General features: G+C 43.4%; 1 protein-coding gene across 1 annotated transcript in view; it reads right to left on the bottom strand.

Moving 5' to 3' along the window:
• Positions 1-26090, bottom strand: part of LOC137879334 (semaphorin-3F-like) — a 106115-nt gene extending 80025 nt beyond the window's left edge. Inside the window, exon 1 of the mRNA XM_068719948.1 lies at positions 26068-26090. The gene's annotated coding sequence lies outside the window, so the exon portion shown is untranslated. The remainder of the gene's footprint in view (positions 1-26067) is intronic.
• Positions 26091-27730: the final 1640 nt, after the last annotated feature.

The raw sequence follows: 27730 nt of genomic DNA, 5'->3' as shown, positions 1-27730 counted from the left end.
TCTCAGCAATTACTTTAGTGGAGTCCAACGTTATCATAACCATTAGAGATTATGGGAACATTTTTTAATTAAGACTCAAGTAGGCTTGCCGGGTTGTTAGCGGTGTTTAGACAATACCAATTACATTACTTACCCACCGCCCCCCATCATTGTTTTGCTTTACCAATTTCAGAGTCGGACTACGGCCGCTACAACTCGAGGCATCCTGAGACTCAAGTTGTGTTAAATGAATAACCCGAACCCTCATTTTCAGCTCGTTTCTCCCTCCGATCTGAGCGAGTCTTACTTGTAGAAATAATGTCCGACAGTGAGGAGTCAGTAAATGCTCCCAGCCCGCCCAGATCAGCCTCCGTAGCTCAGTTACACCTTGTTGTTCACCTCTAAATTGGGAGTACGGGACTCGCTATCACACCTATCATCTCGCCCTTCTTATCAGTCAGGCGTGCTCTGAAGGCAAAACAACTCAAGACTGAATCCAAGGCACGCTAGTATATTTATGATGCTCTGCATGCAAAGTTCACTTACCGCCACCGGCTTGGATATTTTTTTCAAAAACGTAGCTTTATTGTTTTATTACAGAAATATCATTTCCCTCTAACAAAATAAGACAAAGCTGTTAGAAAGTGGAACGATTACCAGAGGAGCAAGTTCTTTGGTGAGCAAGGCCCGCTGATTCTGTCATTCCATCATGTGTTGACGGCTATGATCGGCCATGTTTAGACCTTTATTACTTGTGATTTCTGTATGATGTGTGTGTGGCCACTAGGGGAACAAAAAAGTCCTCTCACCCAGTCCCTTAAATAAAACAGAGAAAGCGTGGAGGGCCGATTGATTGGATCACTGTCAGCGTTTTATTATGCTTCACTGTAATATTACAACATACAACCTCTGTATTGCAACACAATACATCTGTTATGCAAACGCAATATACAGATCCAGCTGTGTTGTGTTATCTCCTTTTGAAATCTGCATATTTCCATCAGAAAACACTGGTGACTGTGTAGAATTAATAAACTCCCCTGGATTGTTTCCCTGAGCTTCATCTAAGAAATGTTAATCATAAAGAGTGAGGGAAGCCAGTCCTCCAGTATTAGGGGTTCTTGAACTCATCCTGAACTTTATTAAAACCAGTTGGTGCTCTTTTGATGCAGGAATTTATAATGAGCCCATGACCTAAAGTATTGATTTCTGCTCCCGATACAGTTTTAAAACAGGCCAGCAGACCTGATGGGTTTCATTACTGGAGGCACCGTGAACACAAAAGAATGGGTGTAAAGCTTTGTTATAATACTCCCAAAACTTTGGGAGAGGTCCACATCAGTATGTATGTGGGACACTATCGCCAGACAAGAACGTCAACATAGGACAATTCTGAAGAACCCTAGATTTCTATCCATGACAAATTTAAAATTCTAAATTCACGCTAATATCTGCATATTTGCAACTGCACTAAGGTTAAGATTTGGGATCATGGCAAATAAAATGAGGACAAGGTACGGTACATAGTCACTTTAAAACAATAACAGATGCAGCTTTATTGCCTCGTTTTCAGATAAAAGCCGGTTTCTCATTTCTAGTTGCAAATCTTTGATTTTGACGGCTGAAATGACAACCATCGCAAATATGCACGTCATGGCTATATACATAATATTGTGCTAAAAGACAGAGGCTGAAGCTGCTTTGGCTGCTTCATTTTCAAACTGTAGTTTTCACTTTTCTTAACATTACAAGGCTTTTGGGATGAGGACTAACCGATGTGTCTGGCAAACACGACGTTCTTGAGTAACACTGACTGGATCCAATAAAGAGTGGCCAATAGCAGGACACCGATCGTGTCATATCACTTACAAACACAACATTGGATTTTCATGTTATCGCAAGAATCCAGCTGCGGTGCAAGGTAAGTATCTCTTCGGGGCTAGGGTTAGCTGGGCTAGCATGTGGCACGTTAGCTGCACTATGTTTCTTTCAGCACAGACCACCAGACAAAGCATGCCAAGCTTTCTTGGCTACACCGGCAGGGACTCTAACTACTGGCACCTTTGCTGCCCGCTGCTTCATTTCAAATTCTACACAGTGGACCGAAAGGCAGGCTTCACCCACAACAATCTCGCCTGGCAGCCGAGCATGCCCACCGTCACCAAATGCTAATGTTTGCACAGCATCTGGTTAAAGCATATAAGCAATCTACTGTACGTCTTGGGTCTGCGCTGTGTCAAAGCACTGTGGTCTCGGCTTTGTGTGAGTAAATGAGCAAAACACGGCTCAATCTGAGCGTGTCTCCCGTGTGACCGCATGGTGTTTACACCCATCATGGCCTGTTAATTGCCCCCATGTCTCCGGAGCCTTCGGTTATATCCCCAGCGATAGCTGGCATAAAACGACCATATTCCATAAGTTGATCTTATCTTTTCATCAACTTAATTGCCTGTATTGCTTTGAGGATTACCTGCCTTGTTCCTGGTGAGTTTTAATCTCGGGACTTCAAAACAAGAGACAGGCATGTGTAAAACAATGCACGGTATAAAAGAGGGGAGGCCTCACCCCGCTGTGGGTCGAGGCATCTTCACGCAAGTTCTCCGCACGGAATACCAAGTGGCTGCTGGGAAAACCTTTGTTGTGCCACGATGGGGAATAGGGGTATTTGACTTAGATCTCCATGATTGCTTGTGGGCTGTGGCTACACACCATTTGATGCAGCTCTCAATATTTTTTTTGTTTGCAGGGGAATGCATGAACCAGCATTGCTTTCAGCACAAGCATTAATAATATCTCTTCACCATAACACCAGAAATAAAATTATATTCCAGTGTGGTATTTATTCCCCGAATGGTTGCGTTGCAATTTATCTTTATTATGCTTTCAAACTCTGCAAAGATACATCTTTTAACTCTCTTGAATGATGCTGTAATTTCTGAATGGTTACTGTGTTACTGCTTGTGGTTCACTTGTGTATTCTGCTGTGGCTTACCGCCCTCATGTAGCGGAGTTGACCCCAGTCTGTCAGACACTGATGCAAGCACACATGGGACCAGGCCTTATCATTATTGTGGGAATGTCACTGATAGAGATTTCATCTCATCGGCCTTTTGTCTGGATGGTTTTACACTTTTATCACTCGCACATGGAGCCTGTCTGACCAAACCGCTCACGCACAGGCCTCCCGTAACCTCACAGCCTCTCAGTTATCTGCCTCACGAGCCATGACTGTACGTCCGCCTCATGGGTCATATGACCACAAGGGTTTTGCCACATAGTACATCATCTTTACAGCTTACGTTTTGTTTTGTTTCTGTACATCTGCTTTTCATCAGACGACTACTTGCCCTTGATTTTTCACAGACCCTCGTGGTATCAGGTCTCCATTCAAAATCTGCAAACGGCTTGTCGCTTAGCAGATTATCAGGTGAAAATAAAATTCATATGGGGGCAGTGATTGAAAATGTGTGATTCATGAGAAGTTGCTGATGAGGTGTTGCTTTTGAGCAAGAAAAAAAACCCGTTTAAATGGGACTCTTGAAATGTTGTACAGGAAGTTGGGAGGATGTAAGGTGTCTGATTCCTATTTATTATTAATATATACATGAGTGCTAAGGCTTAATGCTATGCAGCAATCACGCTAGGCTTGGGACATTTAGAGAAAGGAAAAACACGACATGATATATCGATCCCCTAATTCACAATGTTGCACTGACTACAGTATGTAGAGTGTATTTTACATTCACTTGTAAATAATATTGTGCAAGCTTTTGTTTATGGTGTTGCATATCATTAAAATGTCTTTATATTTTAAGTGAAATCTTTTAATTACTGAAAGCTTATCCACAACAAGACTAAAGACGCTTTTAGACTGCGCAACAACAGCCTCTGGCTTAATAAACTATTGGTCGCAATCTGTATCAGACTGTAAGATATCGATTGATGAATGTATGGTGAATAGAAGCACTATGACGTCTATGTGTATAGCAGCGAGGCACGTCATCAGATCTTGCAACAAAACAATAAAGCTTTTGCTTCTTTGCCAGAGTCCCACAAATTTCTTTTTTTTATTTCTCCTTCATCAATTTGGTCTGTGTGTATGTTGTTTTTTTCCCCTAAACTTTATTTAAAAGTTGTACTTCAAAATGTTGCACCGGCCGAAGTATTTCATATTTTATTTTGGATGATTGCATATTGTTCGGCACAGCTTGAAATCGTCCGTCGGTTGACGTGTCTCACAGTGCAATCTCCAACAGGCGTTTTTGACTGATTATCAAAGATTTGACCAAGAAGAGCTAAAAATGTCAACCTAATGGTGGTGCTCATGAGCAACACAAACTCCACAGAATTCAGTGTCAGTCTGGACCCAAGTGGTGAAACAACCGACATTACCATCCTCAAATTGAATTTTCTCGCCTGACTTCAATGGCTGCATCTTTCATTGTCACTACCACGCCTGACAATACAATTGCAAAAGGTTTTTAAAAAAGTAACTTTTGGACCAACAGGGTCTCACTCTAAGCACTGTGTAATACATCACGAATTATCTATACTCGATAGTCTAAAAAAAATGTAGCAGGTCAGTTAAGTTTCATTCTGGTCATAAGATTTCATTTTTAAAGTCCATTTAAGGCTACCCATTACAGCCACATCATTGTTCCCGAGACTTGCAACATGCAGCAGTGATAACGCAGTCCTGATAAATCCACCGCTGATTGAAAACAGTGAACCCTACACCTCTGGTTGTTGTCTGGAAATGGAGAGCCGGGGGAGCTTGTTTGGCCGACCTTTCCCATCATTAATCAACCGGGCGAGGAACGACTCTGCGAGCGTCTGACACGCTGCCTCAAACAACACCATGCTACACTTCAGCCTTTAAATACTACACCGATAACTTCTAATCAATGTTAGCATGCTAATGAGATATGAGTGAGCCATAAGGTCATTCCTGTCCAAGATCTGTGTGACGGCTGGCTAACGCAGCCTCCGTTTCATAGTTCCATCCATGTTGTGTGATGGCAAACAGTATTTAGAGGTACAACTTTCTCCCTTTAACCACATTTTTGCTTCTTCTTTTTTTTTTTAAACCATTTATTTTGTCCTGCATTTATTTTGTCCTGCATCAATGTTGGCTATGCAATTAAATACACAGTTGAAAGGTCAACTACCTCTAAAATAGGACACAGATTCTTTGGAAACTATACCACATTTCTATGATCAGTGTGTTCGGTCAGCCAAACTCTGATTCTGTGGTCACATGTACAGGATCTGGTTGCATATGCTGAAACAGGTCCAGACAGCTCATAGAACAGGAGGGTTCACCAGTGGCTCCCCTTTCTTTGGAGTATTTTCAAACTGCCATACTTGGAAAGTAACCGATGACCCCCACTTACAACTTCACGCAGTGCTTTGCATCTGCCCTTGGGCCATCATTGACAGAGCAGCCACCATTCCGCGTAACACGAGAAGTGGCCACTCGACCGCGGTAGAAAAGCTGGAGTGGCGGAGCTATAAGAGGCGTCCCACGTCACCTAGCTGGGGGACTTCAAGCAGGGTAAGACAGACAAGAGAGCGCTGAGACGCCACGAAGATCAGGGCGGCTCTTTCTGAAGGAGGAGCGACCGGCTGCCGGCAAGGAGATTGGGTTTCCCAACAACTTGTTGCCTGGCGCTAAATAAATGCTGGCATGTTGTGTGGAGACACACGACACCTTAGCTGAAAGGGGTTGCTCACCTCGAGTTGTTCGCAGCACCCACTTTCTGACCCTCCATGCGCCCTCTTAACCCCTTCGATCCCGTTTCTCTTTGCGACCCATCATCCCTTTCTGGCTATTGCTGCCCCTGTCATGTCTGAGCTGCCAAAAATTGTCTTCCTAACTGGTAGGGCGTGCATTGCCGGTCACTAACAAGGGGAAAGGGACTGTCTGCGCGCTTGTATCTCAGTCTTGATGATCGGAGATTACAATTCGACACTTTTCAGAGAATTTACTGCAAATGTTCTGCCTGCTATGCATTAGTAAACTACTGACCCTCCTCCCTTTAGTGCTTCAAGACCCAGAGCCAATTCCAGACAACGCACAGAGAGAGGCGCCTCAGATTCTCCTGATTCAGAACTCCAAGGATATACCCCGATGTTTTTCTTTTGCCAAAACCATTTCACAGAGAAAAGGTCTACCCAGTACCACATACCTCACTAACTGGCTTCAGTAGCACAAAGGGAATTTATCATTAGAAGAAGCACAATCAATATCTCTCACCCCCTGCACGGCGAAAGCAAAACAAGGGCCTGATAGCGAAGCCCGGTGCAGAGCTCCGAGAGGGGAACGCGGGGTACCAGAGGAGCTAATTAGAGAGTGAATGTCGGCTATCTTGTTAGCCCACATCCAGCTATGGGAATGGCGCTAATGAGGCGTGCTGTACCAACACAGACAGGCTGTTATTGCAACATGGAAGATCACTGCACTTCCTAATCTCATATGCTTGTATAATCATTCAAATAATGCATAATTGATGCTTTTATTCCCTTCTGGAGCCTCATGTTGGCAAGCAAAGAAATTCTACCAGCCACATGGACACAACATGCAAGATCACGCCTGACACCATGTAGGCGCTTCAGAAATGCTCCGAACATTCCTGAGGCATGTAGGAAATGCTCTTCTCGGAAACAACATTCGTGTCAGTCTGTTTTGTGCTTAAAATGACTTTAAACGTGATGAAATGGAATGTTTGCTTCGCCATTAACTTTGTTTTGATATTTTGCAGACCTTTTTTATGGTGAAGAGGTGCAACCAACGCACAATCAAGAGTCCTGACGCAGCAACTATTTAATACTAAACTCCCACAAATTGAAAAACCTGCGTTGGAGTGACTCCTTGAGAGGTACCGCCTTTGCTGATTAATCTAGTAATTACCAATTAGCTGTGGTAATGGCTTGCATCCAGGCAAAATGCTGTGCACAGCGGGCCTGTTTTGTCTTCATTAGAGAGAAGGGGGCTGTGAGCGACGAGGCCCATTTTGACCCCTCTCTCCTGGGATACATCCCTTGGCAGCAGGTCAGGCTTCATATCAGACTAAAAGTAATTCCTTTTTTTCCCCTCCTTCCTTTCCTTGTTTCTTAAAGCGCATGCTTCTTACGCGCTCTCTAGGGAGAGCTTAACCAAAGCTTCTCCAAGGTTTTTCTTTACATTCCTTTAAGAGAGCAGTCGTAAACCAGCATTAGCTGTTCAAATCAGCCTAATCAGTTGTAAGGTTAATATGGCAAAGTGTCTATCAGTATATCTCAACCACTCAAAGCTCAGCAGGGAACTGTCAACTGAAAACATTGCAGAGGCAATATGTGAGTACTTATATGAAGCGTATTACTCCACTTCAGCCCCTCAGGCTATGGGCTTCAGTTCAGAGCATATTACTGCCAGCTCTGCAACCAAACCTAATGGCCGTCTCCTATATTTCGGGTATAAACTTCCTCCAAGCCCTTTCTGTGAAATTGAAATGTGCTGTATTGCTGCGGCGCCTTTTCAACACGACCTCTGAGATTGAGAACACGGGCTGATTCAGAGGCCAATCTCTGCCGCTCTGTCAGCGTCGCCATCGACTGTGCGCCTCCCTCAGTTTCGTAGGCTCCTCACCAGGGTAAATATTTACAAATGTGCACTCAATAACATCTGCTGCGGTTTGTGCTCAGCGGCGTGGTGGAGCAGGGGAGCTGAAGCACATCGTGAACTCATGGGAACGAACAGGGTCTCAGGTTCCATCCGCTCATCGCGAGGCTTCAAATGCCACAAACAACTGGTCCCAGATGTATGCCATGATGCAACGCAGATGAATTAAAAGCTCAGGGGATATCTTTGATTGTCTCGGGTAAGGAAACAGATAAGTGGCAGTTGGCGAGATTACCGTGGTGTAATACAGATCAGCCGAAGGGATTCATGTCAATCATCTGGGGACGCGAGCATTTTCCTACACTCTAACAAATGAAGCATGTGTGTGGCAATTTAATACGAACAATGAGCATAAAAAAAAATCTTAAATAATATAATAAGAAAGGGGAATTCCAAATGAACAACTGAACTACTTTTTCCAACACATAAAACTGTTTGGCTAAGGGAATAGGATATGACACACATTAAATATGACTCAATTTACTTACAACCACCAAAACCGACATATAATAAGGCATGAGGCTTTGCTTGGATACGAACTACAAATACTGAAATCTAAAACGTTACAAATCTCTAACCCACGTCTTCATTCATTCTTATTTATGTGTCCATGCAGGACGATCTCCTTTCTGCTATAAAAACAAGACACTTGTAGTACCAGTGATGCCTTAAGCAGGTGCAAAAACATCCAAATCCTGAAACGATCGTTTCCCAACTTCAGTCTTCAACCTGTCTCGAAACCTGTGCATTCAGAACACAAATGCTCCAGTGTTCCCCCCCGACAGGTGCATGAACACACCCTGCTCAAGGCTTTTTAATGCTCTACCCTGGGAACCCAACTGTAGCTGTGCACTTCCATGAGCACAGGGAAGCCCTGTCAAATGTTAAGCTTTGATGGAGCGAACATATGGGACTTCTGTGAGGGAAGAGACACCTGCTGGGACTCAAGATACTCTGTGTCCTTCTTCTGATACGAATCGCTCCGTAAAAAGAGTGCACCACTTTTAAGTGTTGTGTACATTCACGGCTAAAAGTGAGGTTGTGCTTTACGTTTTAACCTTTTGTCAGATAAAAATGTAAGTAAATTATTGTATCCACGTAAATTGCTGTTCCAATCCCTTGCTTCAGCTTCTAATTGTTTCAGAGTGAGAATCGTAGTTATTCAATTCTGCAGGAAATACTGTAACTGATGATGCATTTGAAAATGAAATATTGAAACTGAACTTTTCATGAACTATGACGCTCACTTTGAATCAGTGTTGAGAGGAAGGAGCGATTCGTCTGTAAGACAGCAGACCGTCGCCCTTTTCTGGGCTTGGAAGCAGCTTATAAACATCTCAGATGTCATTTATTAATATAATGTTTTGTATTACGGGTTTGTAAGGAATTTCTTCTGGAAATCAACAACTGCTTATAAACTCAACACAAACAAAACAAATTAGTTCTTTAAATCATTATTGTATTTCCCTATAATCAATATCAAATTACATAGACCCTTACAGCATATCATTGTGGACTCGTAACTTTTTCTTCTACAATGATTAGAACACATACACAGCATGCAGCACCAATACGTATAGTGTGCATTATTAAATATTAAATATGCATTTGACTAGGAACACTCTGGCAGTGTGTACTGGGTTTGAAAAGAAAAAAAAAGAAAGTGCAAAAAAGAAGGTAGAAATTTAGGAAATCCCCAATGTCACATTGCTGCCAATCATGATTGCAATACATATTTCTCCAGCAGTGGAGAGAGCAGATGCTGTGTTGTGATTTTAATGCAGTTCTAATCTGAAGTGGACTTGAACCTGCTGCTTATGATACTAAATGAGTCTTCAGTAGTCATAGCAAAAATGCGGACAAGCCCAGTTTTGGTCGCTGCTGAATCATTCACTAAGAGAGGGATGATTCAGCGGTGGACTGGAGCAAATCAACTGAGGCTCTAAGATGTGGATTCGTCAAGCCCACTGATGCGTTGCTCATACCACAAACACACACTTACATCCTGGCTGCACACATCTGATGCGGGAGGGAGATGAGCAACGAGAGATTACGATCAAGAGGTCCATCAAGCACATAAATTACCGCCTTTGCTCATGCTACAAAAAGTAAGGAGAAGGAAGATTTGAGCTTTCGGTTATGAGCAATTATGAGGATGTGGCTATTTTTATGTGTGTGTATAAAGGTCACAAAGGTCACGGTCTCCGGGGCCCCAACCTCCACTCTCATTCTGGACAATACACCATAAAAAAAAAGCTCTACACAACCTGATGGTTAGCCTCCTTTTCCCACGCCGGTGTGAGCTGGGGCCCCTGGCACCGAAGGCTTATAAAACGGAGCCCAGGTTGAACCCCTCGAGCAGCGTGACGGACAGGGAACCAAACTGCTCACCGCCCCCCCCTCAAACACACCCCCAGCATAAATAATGCCTGTGGAAGCTGGCTGCGTCGCCCCCAGAGCTGCTGTGACCATGTTTTTTTATGAGCCGTGGTATGACACCGTGCCCCATGTGAGCCGTAATGAGCCCAGCTACCACTCGCTTGCTTACCGGATCAGGTAAGGGTGGGGATACTTGGGTATGCTGTTTAGTGTTAAGTTACTCCATCGTTAAAGTGACTGTTGGCAATTAAGGTGTAGATGGTGCAGGCTGTTTGCCACTGTGCTGGCAAGTTAAATTCAAATAAGGGAATGAAAATGATTCCAATGTAAAAGGCCACACTGCAAGAGTTAATGGTTATTTCTCAAGATAACCAAATGTGTAAGCCTGCCTAGTTAGAGGACCAGACTGCAGGATAAAATACACCATCATAACTTTGAATTTCCATCACTGCTGGAATGTCTTTGGACACACGTGGTGTGGTGGAGGTCAGAGTTCAATTTAGTTGAACTTTTCCGTCAGAAAATAAGGTAATTGTGTGCGGCTACGGCTCGTGCAGCAGGGCCCCAGGCGACTGCCGCTGCAAAATAATGGCATTGCTCAATGTTGCCCTTGTGCATTTTGGTGTGAAAGCAGATTAACAATCCTCCAGTGATGCTGAAAAGATCAATAGCTCTGTGAAGAGGCAAAGCTGAGATGCTATTTGTCCTCAAACTGCATGCATATTTAACTGATGAGGATGTTGACTCATGTTAGAAACCAATATGAACGATCATTTAAATGAAACACTAATATAAACTGTGTAAGACTAATAGCATTAGTGCTTACTACCCTGCACTGATTTGTAGGGACATGTAGCTTTAGCATCAGTCTTTTCACATAATCATGTATGTCTGGAGCAAGTGCATATTTATCATGTTTATATTTTAGACTCCTTCACCTTGTAGTCTATGAGTTTGCTGGAGATGAAGTTTCAAACCAACACTCGGGGCTAACGCCAGTTAGCTAACTAGCTATAGCAGGAACAATCTACCAACAAGAACATGTAACTAAGGACTCATTGTTCCAGAAATAACCATGAATATCTAGTGTTAAACCAAGTCAATGTTGACTTATCTTACCGTAATTTTGTTGCAGAACCTATAGACTTCACTAATGCCACTTACGCCGCCTACATAAATTATGCAAAAAACGTAGCTATTCTACTCCTAACTATGATCTTTTCCTAACCCTAACCAAGGAGTGTCGTTGTCTAAACAGCTTCTGCATTGTAGGTGTGAAAAACTTATCGTAAGATAAGATACCTATTAACCAGGGTCAGGGCTCAGCGAAGGACAATTAAACTCCTTTAGTACACAACATACAGTACGTGCTTGTATGGTATACACTATAACCACATCCCTGCATACTACATGTTAGGCTTTAAAGCAACACAACTGAGGCTACACGATATATAAACCAATGAACGGCCTGACAACTATAATCCATAAAAGTCATTGTTAACAGACACCGGGGGGAAATGTATGCCTTTTGTGAGGAAGGAAGGAAAATGTTTGAACAGACTTGTTAGCCAACACACTGGAGAACTGAAGGCTCCGAGGTGGAGGCTCCTCTCTCCCTCGTTTCCATTAAAGTCACACAGCCAGAGTTAATGCCATCCAACTTGTGGTGTAGCGTTACAGGGAACCCCATGAAACCATCCTTGCTGTGCATTAACCAATGTCATATGTTTACTGAGCGATGGGCCGTTCTGCCCCGAGACGTCTTTAAACCCATTCATGAGTCTAAGGCAGCGGGAGGGCTTTTAAATACTGATTCGAGGCGGCACTGAGAGACAGGTCATGTGTGTCTGAGAACTTATTATACATCTTTGTCAATCTGAGGTGAGCCAACAGTAAAAGGTGCTCCACAAGGTGAAAGTCTAACCTAACGAGTGCTAACACAATGAAGCATCTCTGGACGAACTGTTCATCACTTTTATGAGGGTCAAGTGGCCATGGTTGTGCAGAGGAGACACCGGAGGAAGTGGCTAATGACTCTATGTTTACTCAGGGACACACACAGCAAGACCATTGGCTCAACTCACACCCTCTTTGCACCACCCTAACACCATGAAACCCAACAGTATTTCATTGACATGACTTACTATGCTACTCAAACAGAATTCCTACAATTGCTCTTCATCACTGCCAAGACCCAAGATAACTTTTAAAAGGTCTTAGATCAGCATTTGTGTCAATTAACGGTAACTGACCGTTTTGAGTGTGAGGAAAACATACTTTTAGGGGCAGCGTGCATCACGTGATGCACGTGGAAGTTGCAATGCCCCGTTTGGCCACTACGTCAACAATTGCTTAGCAGCATCCCGGCGGCAACCTCCGGTTCTAAAAAGTGAAGACAATGTGGAAGTGCCTTAAACTTGCATTCTCTCTACTGGCCATCAGGGGGCGACTCCTGGTTGAAAAAGAAGTCTGATTGTATAGAAGTCTATGAGAAAATGACTCTACTTCTCACTTGATTTATTCCCTCAGTAAACATTGTAAACATGAGTTTATGGTCTAAATCGCTAGATTCAAGTCTTCTTTAATACGGAATGATGTTCATTTAGTAAATTATGATTATATTAGATTAAAATGGACCATAAAGCAGGGTGTGCTTTAGAGTGTGGCTAACTTGTAATTGACAGGTTGCTACCGCTACTAGAGCCATATATGGTGTCTCTACATGACTCCTAATATGGTCACTTTCGTTCACTGGTTACAAAAAACCAAGGTGGCGACGGCCAAAATCCAAGATGGCGACGGCCAAAATGCCGAACCTGAGGCTTGAAAACCTTAGTCCACAAACCAATGGGTGACGTCACGAGTACTACGTCCACTTCTTATATGCAGTCTATGGCAGCTTCACAGCTCCGTTCAGTGCCAGTGAAGGTGTATTTGTGTACGACTGGTTTATCCAAAGAGCTTTAATAGCTGATGGTTTTGAAAAAGCTGTGGGGTCTGTTTTGTATCACACAGGTGTTACTTTGTCATGTGTCAAACTGAGAGAGAAATTGCTCATTTTGATAGACAGCAGACTCGTCATCTGAAAGCACCACAGTGTGCCGTGTGCTTTCTTTAAATCAGTTAAGTATTTAAAACACGCAGAGGGGGCCCCTTGGACAGACATACAAGTTGTAGGCAGGTTCTCTGAGGTCATTCTGAGTGACAATGTAAAGGGATGGAGGTCAGCGGGGACTTGGTACCTTCGCCCTCTTTCATTTCCTCCGGGGTGAAGCGCCGGTCCCCTCCTGCCTTCTCGTCTCACGCCGAGAGACGCCTGATGAGACCCAGAGCAAGGTCAAGCCACGGCTCAGACACAGAGACCTCTGTGGAAATTCTGCACATACCAAGCTCTGTTCTTCCACAACAGGGCCGATGCACTCTTGTCCCCTCTCTCCTCTCACGGGACACAGCATTGAGGAAGCAATAGACTGAGCCAAGAGTGCTATACAGTATTTAATGTGTGGTCAGGTGCTGTTATTCTTTCCATGCTTAATCTGCAAGATGACAATGTGCGTACCGGAGCATGAAGATTACGCCAGGAAGTGTTCTGAAGCAGGGAGACTTAAGGAACATAAATGTTCACCCTCACGGCACAAATCTGACAGAAGAGGCCTTTACGCTACTCTCCCTCACTTTGTTCCCGTAAGGCTGGAGGATTTCCATCCTCGCCGTCTGCTGAACGGTATCAGTTCCAGGTCAACCAACCAGAATGCTCTGCCGGTGGGACCCAAACTTTGTCCGTTGGACTGTTTCTTCCTTTAATGAGAGATTTGTTGTGATTTTCATCATTGTTAGCAATGGCTCATTTAGCCCTGCACCAGATAATGACCTTCTTTCGGTGTCCCTCTCCTGTGAGGTGGGGGTGACGGAGCAGGAGGAGAACAAAAAAAGGTGAAGAGCGAGTGGAGATGAATTAAGGCGTTTGTTCCGTGTGTGCTGGGTCATACAGTGCACATCTTTGTGTCGACCTGAGGGGCTGCAAGGGAGGTCACGACACTGACAGACACACAGGTGTGGCTGCACTCGATGAGCCGTGCTGCCAAAGTCTGAACGGAGAGATGATGCTTGACCTCTGGAGGGCTGGCAGGTAGGAGGGAGAGAGCAGAGGACGACTTGTGAGAGAGGAAGAAAGGTTTGATTTGATCAAATTGGTATGAAAAATAAATTGTTTTGTCGATTACTGACTTACTAACCAGCAGCAACATAAGACAACGTCTTCATCATCAAGTACAAGCAGCTAATTTCCTTAAAGCCTCAGATTTATATTAACAACCTATTTACTGATCACAGGACTATGTGTATTTGTAAGGGGCTTGGAGTGACAAATCCACATTTAATTATCAACGGACTCTGCAAGGTTTAAGCATCATCATCATTTTGCTTTTAGGGCCCACAATTCCCTGTTTTGGTTCACTCTTTCTGCTCTCATAAAGCATCATTTCCTTTTGGAATCGCCGGCCACAAAGGATGGATTGGGTTTTAGGTTGTAGAAAGTCCTCTCTACAAATAGATGTTATTTTGTACATGGGGAACAAAACACTGTACAATCTTCAACCAGACCGAAAGGGTAAAAAAACGAAGAGTCTTTTTTGTTGCCAATAGAGCACAACATGGCCCTGATAGATCCAGAGGGAGACTCATCACTTTTTTTGGTCCGTCCAGCCATTCAATATTTAGACCACAACAGGCAGGTAATGCCTTTCATCTGTTTCTTTAAAGGAGAAGTTACTGCTACTACAACTTCAGCCAATTAAAACAACTGCAACTGTGGGCAAACCCCTACAATCCCTCCATTGTGCCGGACCTTCAACCTGTCGAGACCTACTTTTGTTTTCAGCGTCCACACTACGTCTTCCACTGCCACATTCCCACAGCTCCGCGCAAAAAACCCAGCGTTCTGCGGACAGAGCTGCAGTAGAAAAACAAAACCCCGTTGCCGGCTTCACATGAGAACCCTGCGAGATCCTCATGCGATATTGATGAAAGGCTCCACCCGGACGCATTATGGATTTTTTTCTCAGCCCTCCTTTGAAAAATATCAGAATCTCTTGTTTTTGTTCAGAGATTTATCAGGGATGAGAGATGAAAACCTGTTCTCAGGGGAGTGCTGTCGAGATCAGAGATGCGCGCACCCTTTTCTCTCGGACGCGGACGCACCCACGTGGCGAGGATGTCTTTCCAGGGTTCGCAAAAAACTGTACGAAATGATCAAACAGAGCTGCAAACTCTGACTTGAGAGTACTGTCCGATTGTCCAAACTCCAAATTCTGAATGAGAGAAAAAAGACTCAGCTTTTTATGCTCTAATCCCACAGTGAATAATGTGTTAAAGGGTGCAAACATCAAACTCAAGTAGTCCCCTTAAAAAAACTGAATTGTCTTTTCTCTCTGTTGATTATTTTCCTTACTGCCTCTTTCCTCTGTTCTCTGCATTCCCGGTTTTCTTTTTAACCGCTCTGTTTACTAAGATTTAACCACAAGTTTGTCCCGGCACCCTCAATCCACAAACCCTCACGGTGGCAGAGCGTTCCTTGCGGCAGACCACAGGTGAATATCTTGAGGGCAGCCCATACTTTTCCTACTGAGAGCTTTTGGCTCCAGGTATAATCAACTTATCGTGGACGTTTCCCTAGAAAACTGTGAAGCGCTTGGATGCTGACAATGCTCGGAACCTAAACCTTGATACTAGGATCACAGGCAGTGCCAACGTATTGGATAGTGTACACATACACTTACACGCACAAATTATGGTCTGGCTTCTATTTCAGTGGGGGGTCTTGGTACTGAATAGACAAAAGAGGCATTTGAACAAAACAGCTGATTTGATTCGTTTTTTTCCTTCAGGATCTGACTACGACAAACTAGAGACTACATCAACAAATGCAAAAGATATGATGACTTTGATAAAAGCAAAAAAGTATGTCAGTCACAATGCAGGCTACTCTCAGTAAGCGTTGCTGGGTCATGTTTTTAAAATGGGAGGGTTAGGGAGGTGTTATGAAGATATGTATATGAAGCTATACTGTTAAAGAACATATTAAGGCTTCAAAATAAATTGCCTTATACATCAACATGTACAGGTTAGCGGAACTTCAGCAACAAGAGCCTTCATGTCCAAACCGACAATAAATACATTTCTACAAACAGGCCTTTGCAGCCATTATCAGTTAAAAACATAAAATTGCATCCCTCTTTATAGTCAACGTCATCTTCAACCTGCTCCAGGTTCAACCTCTCTGCTCGTCCATTCTCAAAGCGACCTCGCTGTCCCAGAGCAACCGGTCCCAGTCTCTCTTCCACACATGGCTCTGCAGTAATTTAACAGCGGAAAGGCCTCGAACACCTGAAGGCAAAAGGACGTACCTCGGTGAACGCAGACGTAATCTGTGGATGGCCCCCCCGCGAGCTTTTAAAGTGTTTAGCTTGTTAGCTAACGTGCTCGCGGGGTGGTGCGATTAATTAAGGCATGCCGAGGTACAATGACGCTAGCCTAATCATACACCATTGATTTCGAGCATTTTATTTGCACAGTTCACTAAGTGCTAGCCCTAGCCCCCCTCACGCTCACTGACCAAAGAGTAGGCCTATCAATGACTTTGCACCGCTACCGGCGTGTCAGCTGTGTGCAGAGCGTCACCTCTCTGAAGCTCCTGCGGCCGGAGTCACACCAGCGGCTTCTTCTCCGCAGCCCCTGTTCATTTATCTCCTTTCTTTTGTTCCATTCTCACACAGTTCATGAGGACCTTTTTTCATGCGTCTTTACTTTTTTTACTCTAACGCACGCGACTTGAAATGTAGCTACTGCAAGGACGCTACTAAGCAGACTACGTATGTAAAAGTGAACATTTCTAAAAGAAGAGTAGCACATAAAAGACAAGTTACAGTAACAAGAGTAAATGTAACTCCCACCACCACCCCTGCATATAACATCAGCAGTAGGTTAGAGCTGTATGTCAAAGGTCAGACGCATACCATAATCCTGCCGTCACAGCAAATAGATTGATCATTTCTTTACACTGGATCCTCATGGCTCAACATTTTTTAAGTAATGTTTAGAGCTGTGGCCACAGACTTGCCATTGAGCCAAGTCATTATAACATTAATAATCTTATAGCCAGAAGATTAAACATCTTGGGCATATTATAGGTCAAGCATATATAGCACTAATCACTCATAATTACTTTAAAGACATTCCAGCCAGGGTTGAGTATTTCATCTGTATGATTTCATAACCTTTTATCAGTGGATTTGTAAGGTAAAGGTCAGTCTGGGATTGATGTAGGCCAACAGTCATTTCTCTACTGTCCACATGTCCATCTTTCAGAAAACTACAGGGTCTCGCCGATGGGACAGTCCCTTAAGGGACACACATGAGGGATGTGACTGCGTCCGTGTTTCAACCACTCTATCTGTGCTGAGTGCTTCTCTTCACAGAGTCATTCGCGTGCCTCACTGCATCCGTCCCAGGAGTCACATCTGGAGGCCACATGTGCTCGGAACCCGGGTGGACCGGAGCCAGGACCCAAAAAACAGCTCAGGGGGACATTTTATGCAAGGCTGGGATTGCTGGATCAACCCGACTGCTTGTCAATCATTTCTAATTACCGGGACTGCTTATTGATGCAAGCTCCTTCACCACGTTTTGAATGAGCAGAGAGGTGGAGCGTTCAGTCAGTAGCAGGCGGTACATACAGTACATGGCATTACCTCTGACCCGACTTGATTGAGCTCCACTTTGACAAATTAGGCTTCAATTAAAGTCTTTAGTCTTTTCTTTTTTTTTAAAAAACAGCACATTCACTGCTTTGTTGTGACCTTTTTATGTTTTGACTACATTCTGTAAATTAAGACATTTCCCTCTACGCATTCAATTCAAACTGGCCTTTTCTTAATATGGTACAATTTGTATTAGGCCAGAGGAAAATTATTTAAAATGTTTTCTTGTATGTTTTTGCCATACATAATAAATCTGTTACATTCCCACCAGTCATTTTTTTTTTCAGTGCTCTTCTAAACAGCCATTGGCTTCCCTTGTATTTCCGTGCACTACACAAATCAACTTGCAGAAGCCTGAAGCTGGCTCTGGCTGTAAAACCTTGAAGTGAATGTATCATGTTTTATGTTTGTTTGACTTATGGCGCTTTTATGTCCTGGGAGAAGCTGAACCCCCCCCTCCACTTTTCACCACATTTAAGTGCCAAATGTAAACAAATACGGTTATGTTTAATAACGTTCTGCCTAAAAACATCGAGTGTGTTGGTTTCGCCCAGAATACGCAGTATTTTGGTAGTAATAAAAAAAATGTCTCTTCATGTTTTGCTTACTTTGTGGTCATGTTTTTTAGAGCAACAAGCAGACAAGTTGGCCAGTGCATATCAGCATGTGACTTTCAGCAGAGCATATATATCTGCCAAAAGAAAACAAATTGTACAATTATCTATCGAGAAGGAAACACATTTACCTTTTCAAGACTGATCAGATCAGGTCCATGAAACCAAGTAAACAAAGCAGTATCCATAGGCAAATGTTTACCTTTCTGAAAACTCCAAACAGTAGCTCAAGTACGCTTGAATAAGAAACTCAAGGAAATGAAACTATTTCAGAGCTATTGACCCAAAGATTTGTCAAATGAAAAATAAAACCAACGGGAAGGCAAGAAATGTAGACTTTTAATTGGCCGATGATAGTCAATGGTGAGTTATGACCCTCTGGCAAACTTCTCACTGTCATCACATCACAGCCTCATTCCCATGTGGATAGCAACAAATAAAAACTTTTGGACATTGTTAGATCCGGGAGTTAAGCCTGCGACTCATCACTGATTTATTCAGAATGGCTGGATTGTCATCATTTTTGCTATATGTTGACTCGATGCCGATCCCAGCGATGACGCAAATGACCTTTTCAAGCCAACTTTCATAAACCGCGAATAAGTCAACGCGGGTTTGTGCGAAACACAATGTTTGCAAACCGAGATTCAACATCATTCCAGTGGTGACGTGTAACATCCGTTCAATGCTACACAAGCTCTCGTCTTTCACAACAGCGTTCTCTGCCCTTTGATCAATGTCGACTCCCCCCCCTCGATGTTTGTGAGCACCACTTGTGTGCACTGACACATTTACAACTGTTGTGGACGGGGGGGGTTTTAAAGTGTTTTTGGAAGTTTAGGACTAACGGAATTTTCGGGACCAGAAGGAGTTTCTGTCAGCTGTCCCAAGTGGGAACACAAATCATGCTTTTGCTCTTTGACCCGGTTTGGATTTTGCTCAGCAGTTATGCAACGGCGTTTAAATGAGTTTTTTGTGTCATGTGGTGCACTGATATTGACTGTAATCAGATTATAATAACCGACATCCAATTTGAGATATTTATTGGCTGTGTTGCATACAGTATGTTTTCAGTGCATGCATACAAAGTCTAATAACCTCAAATCTTTTTACTTCCTTGGTAAATATGCACATGTACATTCCAATTTGAATTCATATGTACTTTGCTGACCGGATGTTTTTTAATGACTTATTTGTGCTCTCAAAAACTGTAGGAGAACCATCCATAGCTGCCAATGCACTCATGCACGTAGTGAGAACTTCCAAGAGTTCACCGACAATGTAAGCAGAGGAGGAGAACAGTCCTATGTGCGCCCACTCAGATGGAAAGAAATGGACGTACAGGGGGACCTGAAAAGCTTTTTGCAGCTAGCTATGGGTCTTGTAGCGGCCGGAGACTTTCAGTGTGGATTAGTGTCAGCAGGTAACAGCAGTGCGGAGCCCATAAACCTCCTGGGACTGACATCTGCAGGCGGGGACAACAGTAGGCAATGAAACAGAAGGACATGTGAGATGGAAAAAGAATACGAGGGACATTCAGCGGAAGTGCTAAACAGGAAGAGAGGAAGAATCAGACAGTGGTAAAAGGCTGAGAAGACATCTGGCAGTTTGAGGTATTTGTAGATTTGATCTTGTCATGATAAAATCTAGATTTATCGTGAAAGCTCTTTTATTGAGTAATATCTATTGGCTAAAGTTCAGATTAGCCAAAGATGAAAAGAATCTCAGAGAAACTGTTTGCTACATTCCCTGATTTAAAACTGAAAAGTGCAGAAACCCATGCATCCTAACAAGGGGGAGCCTGAGAGGCAGCAGGCGTGAGTCTATGCTGTCAATCACTCCTAGCCTATTAGCTAGCCAGCAGGGGGCTGCGAGGAGTGGGGAGCGTATCATTTCTTGTGTTGGTTTGAATTTCAGGAAATTGAAATTCCTTTCCTCTTATAGCATTCTTTAAGGAGCTTTGAGGTGGGGAAAAAATCTATTAAAAGATCAAAATCCCAGGGGTTAAATCTCGTCTTAAATCTTTACTTTCTCAATGGCAAGAGCTCTTTTTGTCCTATTATATCAGCGGTAATGCCGTATCAATTGGAGCATGTCAGATTTGTTCCAAAAAGGTGCAGGAAAACGCTGGCATCCTTTCAAGTAACGGGTGTGGCTGGAACATCCTGTCAGTTTGAAAAGGTCAAAGTGACTTTTGTTCTTTTTTGTATCAACTTAGAGTGACGGCGGTTTTTAGACAACCCTAATTAGATTTTCAAAGACAACAAAATTGCTGTGTAAAGTGTGTGAAAGAAAAAGTAATTGCGTTCATGCATGCAACTCTGTTGTAATGCACTGTGTGAACGTTTGTGCACGCTCACGTGCGTGCATACTGTGCGCACGCTCACGTGCGTGCATACTGTGCGCACGCTCACGTGCGTGCATACTGTGTGCACGCTCACGTGCACACAGTATGCACCGAGCAAACTTTTTAAATGACCCAGAGTTAGTCATGCCTGGCGCTGGTCCCCCAATATGAGGGATATACAATCCTTCTTCTCTGACTTTAAGGCTCAATAAAAGCCCCTCCAGGATAGAAAATGGGTCCCGTTCAGTGCCTCACTCTGGAGTATGTAATCACTGGTTACAGGGGACAAACAAAATGACATTTCATACACGACTAGGTCCAACTCTGAGATTTCTTTTCTTGCTGTGTGTGGCACTTCTCACTCAGGCTCACTTCATGGTGTGCGGAGAGGAATATGTCTTTCGACACAAGTTTATAGCCGTCGTTGCACATCAGGTCTTTAAAACTTTAGCAAATGTTAGTGATGTTATAGTTTGACGTAATCTACTTGACTCTTGAAGCGTTCCCATGTGTCCATTTTTCAGGGCGAGACGGCTGCGCACCCGAGATAAAAAAATAGTTTGGAACTTTTGGATACATATTTTTTCTTTATTCTAAATGTTCATAGATAGATACATGGAGAAGTAAATAATTTTAGCTCAAGGCTAGAGCTTTACGATCTGTCCCACGGACTTGCTTCACCTTTTCCAGTGACGTCCCAACAGTTGAAAGGTCAGCAAAACTGACACACCGAGCAGTAAAGCTACTGTGAGGGATTTACGGTGCTGGAAATCAATTTTATCTTTGTTTTTACTTTGTTCATTTTAGTCAGAGAGGCTTAAAATCAGCTGTGATTTCATCATCATCATCATCATCATCATCATCATCATCGCCGTGTGCAGGTTTCGGTTGCTCAGCGACGGCTAACGCAACAGGAGCACAGAGGACAAAAGAGGCATGGCTGCCGTTTTCTTCTCGTTTTTAGAGGCAACATGTGAACAGAACAGATACTTTGATTTACGACCAAATTCCTGTAAAACTAATGACATTCCCATTTGCCTGTGCTTTACTTTGCGTTTCGTTCTAATGGGCAAATGTTTGCATGCTATCATGCTAAACTTATAGTCTTTTTACGCTGCATATTCACTTCAGGCTATCCTTAGCCCTGGGCTGAGAGTTGACGCTGGGATAATTTAGCCCCCTTTTGTCACACACACTCTCACACACACACACACACACACACACACACACACACTGTTAACCAAGGATTAACCAGGGCTACACAAATCACACTGCAGTTCTACTAGCCCTGGGTTACGTGTCCGTTGGAACACATGATTACAATAGACTGTATTGGACAACAAAAACAGGACGCAAATTCCATTGTTTTCTTCAGCCCTGTTTCACATTGGCAACATTTAGCTTTGTGTTGAGTTGATTTTCAGGGGATAACCCCGGTAACTCGAGGTTAGCTAGCAAGTCCCTGGCTTAAGTTGGGGTTTGCCCGTTTAGGAATCTGCCAGGGTTGTGCCAGTGTGAAAGCTTTCTTGACAGCTCCCTGAGCCCCAGGCTAACAGCTCACTTAGCCTGTGGCACAGTGCAGTGTGAAAAGCCCTTAGGGGTGCTTTCCCATCCGTTCAGTTTTGGTAAAACCGAACTCACGTACATTTTTTCCAGTTAATACGGATCATTTGGGCTGGCGTGAAAGCTGTCAATTAAACCCTATTGCGGACCAAACATCAGAACCGACGCAGCTTGAAAATGTCTTTTCTGGTTTGAAAAAGAAAAAAAAAGACTTGATTTTAAGATAGCAGGTATGTGATTTCAGCATGATATCAAAAGCTAAACTACTAACAGAGTTGGGTCAGATTACTTTGAAGTGTTGTCAATTACTGAATACAAATTAGTAATCTAATCCATTGGATGACAAAAAAAATCTGATTTGTGTATACATCATTTCCCCTCGTGGGTCCGGATGATGTAAGATGACAATCGTCAAAACTGTCCAATCAACAAGTTACCTGACAGTCTGTATAACGTGTTGCCGTTGTTGATGTTAAATCATCTTGGTTCACATGTGAAAAGTGAAAAATACAATAATGTATAATATTTAGTCAGAATTATCGTTATTGAGATTGCTATTACACTCACTAGTTTGAAGTGTGTTTGGCTACTCGTACCGTGTTCATGTGCGTCTAGTCGGGGATCGTCTTTCAGACATTGTCAACATCATAGTCCTTCTTTTTCAACTATTGTGACGTTTATCTGTATCTACCCTGAAGTGGCGACACATTCAAACCAGCTGTCGTGAGGGTCTCAGATCCAGAGGACTAGACATTGTCATGCAACACACTCGACTGACATGATACCGGGAGACAGAAAGATAAAAGTTTAGATAAACAGACAAACACAAACACACTCAATCAGACCGCGTGGAACGGTCATACCACTACAGAGACGCTGCTGATTTTACAGACACGAGCGTCTGCCTCATATCATTCGAAAAAGATGAAAGACTGGATCCTCCCTCTTTGCAATCAAGATGCACACTCAGATTCAAAATATGTAACCTTTCTGTCTCCGGGGGGGAATTGGAGAAAGCAGAGAGGCTCAATCAGTTTGGAGTGTGATGAGATCATGAGAAAATGATACGCATCTTTTGTTTTGTCTTATCGGGATGAAAACAAACATTTTGAGTGAATGCATCAGACAAATGCTCAACTTGGACGGACGGCTCGAGGGGATGCTGGATCCAATTTACTCGAGGTCGGTTTCTAACAATGGCGCGAGGAAAAGCAGCAAGAGGCACACGAAACGCTCAAAATCACCCGGATGCATCACATGCTGCGCTAAAAACGTCATTTAGGAATTCGTAGATATTATACTTCGTGTTCACCAAAATGCAGTTAGAAGACGCCACCGTGTTCACATTACAGTGCGTTGTCATGGTTGGCTTCCATAGTGGTCAGTGACATAATGTGCTCACTGTGTCACATTGTGGAGGGACATAGAATTCATAGCTGGAACCGCAATCTGATTACAGAGACACAGACATACAAGTTCAAAAGCTCCTCTTATAGAGTCCTTTGAGTGGGTGGTCTTTTGAAACATGTCATCACGATGCCATCACAATGCCATGTTGAACAGTGTGACCTATTGTCTGCTCAAGGCCGCAGGTACAGTATAGCAGGAATGCTACGGTTGCTGCTTGTACATGGTAGTTAAGAAAGCCCGGTGGCACAAAAAGGCCCCACATGAAGAAAGTCACAAAGAACAAGGCACCTCCAGCATGTAATGCAACTCCTGAGGTAATAACAAAGATCCCATGGCAAGTGATGGATGTACAGTAAACAGTCACATGCCAGTAAGACGGTAGACTTAGTGCCCCGAGGACAGATCACCCACTTTCTTTCAACAACAGCCAAAGCTTAAATAGCTGGAACTTCTTATAATTACCGACTTGTACTTCATAGAAATATGCCGGTAAATTTATGAGCCTGTGTTACAGATTAAATGCAGGTGATTCATAAAAGCCATGTGTATATATACCTCCAAATGAAGTGACTCGGATTCAGTAATCTGGCCACTGGTGTATCTTTCCCTGCTGAGCGCTGTTGAAACGATTTCACCGTGTCTTTAGATGTCAGCATTTTCTTTCATGTATACAATCTCCAGATAACACAGGGTTTGCATCGTTCTCTCTAAAGAATTCAATAAGTGCACTTCCATCCGCCTGTTTGTATTTGCATTTTCAATTTGTGCACAAATAAACACACAAAATAAAAAAATAAAGTTTACATTTCTTGGCTGAAGTTACGCTTTTCGATAAATCGCTGCAATGGACACCAGTTTAGCAAATAAGTCATGGGTACATGAAACAACCCTCAGTATTACGATGAACTCTGTGTTTGCAGTGACATAACAAATCATAAGAGTTTGAATCTCTGGTAAGTGAGATCTTATTGTCATAAGTGCCGCCAAAGACAATGAAACCAAATTATTAAGTACCATGTTTTGCAAGTCACAGAGTCTGTTGTAGTTTGATAAATGTTGAATGAAGCACTAAAACACACAAAGAAACTTAGTTTGGACTTCCCTGATTTCTTGTTGTGGACTTACTTTCACTTTTTCTCTCCCAGTATTGTAGTCTGATCATGGAAAACTGTCGGCACAACTGCTGTATAAGTGAATTTAAAGTGTCATGTGACTGGTAACCACACACAAACCAAAAACTCACGCATGTCCTTAGCTCATGCATCCACAGCATTGTCTGTCGTCCCCCCCCCCCCCCCCCCTCTCTCTGGACAATCTATTACTCACCTCTCCACCAGCACACACTCACTCCCTCGGCTGACAGCCGTCAGGGCCCCAGATCACAACCTCTGTCTAATTTATGCCCGACTGTGCTGCGAGGCCACGTGCCTGTTCCTGTTGTTTATGTGGAAGCTGCCGACAGGGCATTAGAGGTTTGACACTAAAGTCGTAGTTTTAACTGAACTCTGAGGTCGTGCATGGTGCGAACCAAATTCGCTTGAAAAACTGTTTTTGAATGTCTTCCAGGACGGGAAGGCGAAGGTTACGTCTGTAACTTTTTTGAGGTTCAGGACGGTTGCGTGCCGCACAGAGAGACAAATTGAGACGATGTCACTGACATTTATTAGTGAGGGAGGCGAGGTTCTTCAGCATTTTAAAGGCGTGTTCCAGGGAGAAGTGTGGAGAACAGGTTTATAGAAAAGTAACGAGGCACTCTCACACTGCACTATAAGTAATGGATGCTAGTTCTTCACGAGGCACACATCGTAACTGTCATACGCATCTCTGTTTTAAATCTAACTCCCGGGTCCTTTGCTTTCTCTCCTTTTCTGTCTCATTCTGTCTTTTCAAAAAGCCATAATTGCCCTCGACAGCTGCTGGAGAACTTGAAAGATCTTTTTTTTTTCTTCTGTTTTGACACAATTACCTCTGTACAAAGAGCAACTCTGACCCCCTTTCAGACTCACTTTCTGTACTGTCGGCACGAGTAAACAAGAGGTTTCTGAAAGTACTGTGTGGAGGATTTCTGGCACCGAGTTGCAACACAGAGGAAGAAAAAAAAAAAAAGAGTTTGAGAAAAAAGTGACACTAACTTTTTAACGAGTGATGTCAGAGTGGAAGACCGAAACTGGACGTCCTGTGAAATGGCTGTGAATTTCTTCATGCGCAAGGGGCATGCAAAGTAAAAATAATAGCACATTGTTTGGCTTTACCTTACATTTTTCACCGAAAATAAGGTAAACTAATTTAAATAAAGAGTGCACAAAGGACACAAATAATCACTGCTGAACATTACCGTTTCTTTGTAAGTTTTCTAACCTTTAGAAGTGGCACACTGAGCCGGCGGTGACCGCGAGGATCCATCATTACTCTCAATTTAGCACCGAGTCAAGCGCCACCCTCTGTCCATACGCACATGCATACAGACTGATGATATTTTCATAACCCGGTTATGGTGAGGTAATAGGCTATAAAGGAAGGCCTCCACCAACAGCTGCAGTGAGGATGACATTGGCCCCTAAAATGGACTGCAGCCTTTCCCTCACACCTCGGCCCTGAAATCAATCTTATTCGCACAGAAACCACAGAACAGGAACAGAATGAAAAGTGCCACTCTGAAGCCAGAACATTGTCAGCGTTGGGGTTTTGAAGGGTTTCTACACACAGGATGAAGATATCATTTATCATCAGTATTTTGGGTGTAGTTTAGATCTAGTCTAGTGGGGTTAGTGTCTGCTCATGAATTCAATAGGTGCAATGTCAAAAACTGGCAATTTAAAAAGAAGGAAAGGTGTGGTGGCTCAGAACATTTGTTTCCATTTCCTCCTTAATAATACTTTCCAGAAAGACCCTGACATGGAAAACAGCAGCGATGACAGAAAAATAAAATACAGATTAATCCTTTATTAGACGTATAAATGACTTTGAACTGGAACAAAAAACAGCCGGAACAATTAACCGATAATATACCCATAATTGAACTTGACAAACAGCGTAATGACACACTTAAGCGGCCGAGATAATAAATAACAAGAATGCTCAGGAAATCCTGCTTTAGTCTCGAGTTAGTCACCTAAATATACATTACTCACCAGCGACGTTACAATCAGCCATCATGCATAAAATAAACACAGTTCACCATCTTTATTTTGAAAAGTAAATGGAAACAATTAGCTCGGAGATTCAGTGGCCAGAGGTTCCGCCAACATCTGTATGTTGTCGCAGCTGTCCACATGAAACATGATGAGCGCGTTTGTGTATTTATGTTAGTGTGGAGGAGGAGCAGGAGGAGCGGGGGGGGGGGGGGGGGGGGGGGGGGGGGGTTGACACGACCCCATTCAGGTATTTTTCAGCCACAGATAACACAACTATTCCAGACGGTTTCTCTTAAGGCTTATAATCGTTATCTGCTTTTGGCAAATCAGGGATGGATTTAGTGGAAGGCGAATCGTGGCAGTTAATTAAAGTAAACTTTAAATGCTTTAGGTTTTCGAATCTAAATAATAGATTTTACCAATATTGATTTAGGAAAAAGGACTGACTGCGCTGAAATACTCATTCCGAGTGTCAATCTACAAATTGCGGTGGACTGTGGACCACTGTGGTGTGTTTTGTTGTGCTTTGCCATTCCTCTCACTGTGTAACTGGGGTGGTTGTGGCAGGAGAGGGGGGGGGTCCTTGGGGACAGTCGGGGCAGTCGTCCCAGACCAGAAGGGAACAGGTGGCTATTCCTGTAACCAGGCCTTCCCTTAATACCAGTGCACAGAGTGAGCATGGTGTTAACACTTTTACTGCCCCCCTGGGCAATGTAAGACCCCTGGCAGCCCTGTGTAAAAGCCTGTGGTGACAGGTCACCTTGGCAGAAGGTGGCACTGTCTGACTGGGCGCTCCGCCAGGTCACCCGGGTCAAACCTGCCGTCAGACACGCAAGCTTCAGCGTCGAGATGCTGCCAGAGACAAAACGCACAGAGGCGTGTGTTGT

This window comes from Cebidichthys violaceus, unplaced genomic scaffold, assembly GCF_023349555.1.
Source record: "Cebidichthys violaceus isolate CVI_PGR_0920_01 unplaced genomic scaffold, fCebVio1.0.p SCAF_25, whole genome shotgun sequence".
In the NCBI taxonomy this organism is placed as follows: Eukaryota; Metazoa; Chordata; class Actinopteri; order Perciformes; family Stichaeidae; genus Cebidichthys; species Cebidichthys violaceus.
This window is presented reverse-complemented; position numbering and strand designations above follow the sequence as displayed.